Below are 4,745 nucleotides of genomic sequence, written 5' to 3'. Positions count from 1 at the left end.
TAATAATAATAATAATAATAATAATAATAATAATAATAATAATAGATTTCTATAGTTAAGGTTTGTGAACTAATATAAAAAACTAGTTACTATTATTTCTAATATTAAGGTTTCAGCTTGGGAGCTGAGATGTCATAATACACCATAGATGCATTTGTGCAGAAGTGGGTTACCATAGAAGGTACAGATATGACTTTACTTCTTACAGAGTTGTTGTGCCTTGCGGCATGAATTTATTCTGAAAACAAAAGGCCTACCCCAATGTAAAACCATCCCTGTAATCAGAAACACAGCAAAATAAGGCATGTAGCTGCAGCACTGTGGTGACCTCAGGTCCTTTAGTGTGATGCTGCCACTGGTCAACTTGGAGCTTACAGTTGTCACAACACATTTTTATTCAAGCAGGGCTTTGGCATATGAGCCGGGCATTCATTTTGAAGCTACTTTATTCTTTTGTTCTCTAACTGGGTTTTTAAAACATTGTTCTATTTTTATTTTAATTTTTATTTTAAATGATGTCTCTACTGTTGCTAGCCACCTTGAGTATTGGTAGAATTAAAAAAAATAAATAAACATAATGGGGTGATCTATGCGCTGAAGCAGGCATTTGTACCAAATCACAGATTAGAACCACAAGAGTGAACTAGAAGCATATCCAAATCATCTGTCAGCACCACATCTTTTTCAATGAATTGAACATTCAGATGCCCATGTGATGCAAATAGATGCCTTGACATTCAGCTGCACGTCCAGTTTCAGTCATGCTTCTTAATTCAGCAAGTGATACATACAAAGCTTTTCATGTTTTTGGATAAAAGCCAACATGGGTTGGATCCATTATGCAAGCCAGCAAGGACCTCACTGCTGGATGCAGCACTGCAGAAAGATTTTGCATGAAAGTGTCCTGAACAAAGAACAGGCCTCACAAAACCTTGGAAAAAACTAGAGCATACTGGGAGTGTTTGCTCTAAAGACAAGATTGCATCTTAAAGAAATTGTAAGAACAACCAGAAGATATATCAGAAAACTTACCTTTTCTAACATCCATTCTGGCTGTTTGCTTATTCCATCATGACCTATTCTGATTTTGTAAATGTTTCCAATATTATTAATTTCAACCTGAATCATAAGAAATAAAGATATAACATATAACTAAGACCCAGTTCACACTACAACTTTGTACATAGCATGCAGCATGGAGCCACCACCACAAATACTAATTAACATTTGGTATAGAGCTCCCTCTCTCTTTCTCTGTGTACACAATAACAGCACAATGACTGCTGTTATTGTTTCCACCAGGACATGGAAATGCTGGTGTGCATGCATGAAGTGATAGATACACCTGCATATATGTAGGGTAATTACTTGATTTACTAATGTGAAAAATCAGCCATAAAGCTAAGTTTTTATATGACTGAGTTTGACATGATTAAGGAGGTTCAAGATGTATCTAGCATCAGAACCCAACATTTTGAAAATGTCCCAGTGAAATTAACAACCCATATATAAAATGTTAATTATAAATCTTTATCCTTTGGACAATAATGAACATACCATTGCACCCAACTTTAAAGCAATTTCTGTCAGTAAATTATTTTTACAGTATTTCTGAGGAGGAGAGGGAGGAGGAAGATGGTGATGCCTGTGGGTTGAATCAAGTGGTGCTCTTCCACCAGAAAAAGTGAAACTGCTGCAGAGCAAATTTGCCTTCCCCCTGTATGGCCCTCCCTGTGTGGCCCCCAGATAAGTTCCAGGGCGGCCCTCTGGAGCAGTGAGCTGTGACCAGGGGGAGAAGGCAGGGAAGTCCTGTTGCATAAGCAGTCTTTCTCAGGCAATATGGAATCCAACTCCATCAAAACAAAGTGCTTTCTCTCTGAACCCCTGAACGAAAAACCAAATTTGGCGTTTGCAGAACAATCTCAACCCAAATAATGTGAAGACTCTGGATTTAAATCAGCCTCATCCCACTGAATGAAATGTGATGGATGGATGAACAAATGTAACGAATTCAAGTTTTTTGCCTCTCTACTAGGACATGTCTTTGATCACAGAATACAGTCAGGCAGTTGCAGATGCACAGTACATGCTGCATTTCTACTCATCCCAGCTTGATTTTCCCCACTCCTTGACTAGGCCTTATGTTAACTATTTACCTGAAGCAATCACCAGTGGATGGGCAGGGGGAGGAATACATGATCAGGTCCTCCCAGACTTTTGGTTAATTTGAATTTCCCTCTTTAGGACCTGCCCAGCCATCACTGAAATACATGCCAGAGAATCACAGAGTAGGAAGGAGAAGTTTAGGCCATTGAGTCCACCCCCGTGCTTGGTGCAGAAGGCCAACTAAAAGTCCCCCTGACAGATGGCTTCTTTGCTTCTTAGTCTGTTCTTTAGAATCCTTCTGTCTCTGGCTGGCTGGTTCCACATGATAGCACCATGCCACTGAGCCCCAGGCAGCCCTCACCCTTCCCTCCATGGAAGTTGCTTTGGTGCATTCCTCTTACGAGCCTAATAAGTAAGTTCTACTGAGCTAAGATGATATTTCAGAAGCAGCTGACCATTTCTGAACTCCTTTCACCTTCATTCTTCAATAAATACATTGAATTGGGAATTGGGATCAAAATTTTAGTCCTGTGACCACTCAGAAGAAATGGCAGTCCTTTAATTCATTCCTCCAGTGGACTGCTTAGAGAACATGCTACTCTGGGTCTTAAGGAGTTTATAGACGCTGGGGAAAGTGAGTATGTGCACATTCTTGCATATCCCAGGATTCAAGAGGTATTAAAATGTGAGTGCTAGCAGTGATAATGATAGACAAAGGGTTTCTGACAGCCTGTTCCACCTGGCAGGATTGCAGGAATACTGTTTATCAGAGGCTTCTGCTGTTGCAGCTCCAACCCATTTTCTAGACATGCTTTCCTAGCAAAGAGAGGGGCCCAGCTTTTGAACATTATAGATTCTGCAGAAAGATTCATCTGATTCTGGCATAGGGGAGAGGTGGATAGGTGGTTTGCTTCAAGGTTGCCTAGTGAAGATTCTTGGACAGAGCATGAGAACCAGCCTGTCCTGGAAAAGAAGGGAGACTTTTCAGAGCTGGTTTGGTGGGGAGGAGATGCAGGGGCAACTTCTTAACCCTTTCAGGAGACAACAGGTGAAACAAGCAGGCCAGTTAAGAAGTGCTTAGTGTTGCTGCTTTCTAGCAGGAGCCACCCTGATAGTGTAGTCAGTACCTTTTCTGAAAGGGGGGAAGTGGAAGAAAGTTTCAGTGTGGATTCAATACTTTACATGGCATGTGCTTCTCCCACATTTCAAAGAGAAAGTTATTTTAGAAACATAGAAACAGAGCGAGTCAGAAGGGGTCTCCCGGGCCATCTAGTCTGACCTCTGGCACCAGCCGGCTCCGCTCACGACATGCCCACCATGTGGGCGTCCAGCCTATCCTTGAACACCCGCACCGATGGAGCCTTAATGACCACTTGTGGAAGCCCATTCCACACCCTCGGGGTCCTGACTGTCAGGAAGTGCTTCCTGGCATCCAAAGGGAACCTTGGCTCCCTGAGCTTTGCTCCATTGGAGCACGTCCTGCCTTCCTCTGCAGGGGAGAACAGGTCTCTACCCATCTCCATGTGACATCCCCTCACATACCTGTATGTCGCCAACATATCCCCTCTGAGTCTCCTCTTCTCCAGGCTGAAGAGACCCATTTCCCTCAGTCTCGCCTCATACCCCATCCCCTGAAAAACCGGCCACCAACCTTGTGGCCCTACGCTGCACTGACTCCAACCTGGCTATATCCTTTCTGTAATGAGGGGCCCAAAACTGAACACAATACTCCAGTTGCGGGCACACCAGAGTCGTGTAGAGTGGTAGTAATACCTCTCTTGATCTAGAAGCCACACTTCTGGCTATGCTCCTCAGTTGTGGCCACTGCTCCAATTTTAGTGTCATCCACGAATCTGATCAGCAAACTGTTCACCCCTTCTTCCATGTCATTAATGAAAAGATTAAACAGGATCGGCCCCAGGACAGAGCCCTGGGGGGCCCCGCTTGTCACTGGCCGCCATCCCGATGATTCCCCGCTAATGGTTACCTTCTGCTTTCGGTCAGTCAACCATGCCCTAATCCACCGGACAGTACTTTGGTGTATCCCAAACTCCTCAGTTTCTCCACCAGGATATCATGGGGCACATTGTCAAAGGCCTTGCTGAAATCCAGGTATACCACAACCACTGCATCCCCTCCATCTAGTCATCTCGAAACCTTGTCATAGAATTCCACAAGGTTTGTCTGGCAGGACCTGTTTTTGCGGAAGCTGTGTTGTGTGGCTGTCAGCCTCCCTTCCCTAACTAGCATCACTAGATCTCTCTCTATTATGACCCTTTCCATTGTTTTTCCTACAATGGACGTAAGGCTAACGGGTGTATAATTCCCCATGTCCCTTCTATTACCCTTTTTGAAAATTCGGACCACTGATGCCACCCTCCAGTCCTCTGGAACTTCACCCGTTCTCCACGAGGCCTCAAAAATGGAGGCCAGCGAGCGTGAGAGAACCCCTGCCAACTCTCTAAGTACTCTCGGGTGTAAGCCATCAGGGCCTGGCGCCTTTGTAATGTCCAATGCCCTGAGGAGCCCCTCGACTTCAAGGGGGGGGGGGAATGACTCTAATCTGTGCCCCTAAGTCCCCAGCCTCATCTAATCTCCTATGCGGATATCCCCCGTCCTGCTTTGGGGAGAACACAAAG

At 44.4% G+C, this 4,745-nt stretch overlaps 1 protein-coding gene across 1 annotated transcript in view; it reads left to right on the top strand.

Annotated features, from left to right (window-relative positions):
• Window positions 1-4,745, top strand: part of RP1 (RP1 axonemal microtubule associated) — a 211,587-nt gene that overhangs the window by 66,494 nt on the left and 140,348 nt on the right. The window lies entirely within an intron of this gene.

This window comes from Varanus komodoensis, unplaced genomic scaffold (genome assembly GCF_004798865.1).
Source record: "Varanus komodoensis strain SLA01 unplaced genomic scaffold, ASM479886v1 scaffold14_1, whole genome shotgun sequence".
Lineage (NCBI taxonomy): Eukaryota > Metazoa > Chordata > Lepidosauria > Squamata > Varanidae > Varanus > Varanus komodoensis.
This window is presented reverse-complemented; position numbering and strand designations above follow the sequence as displayed.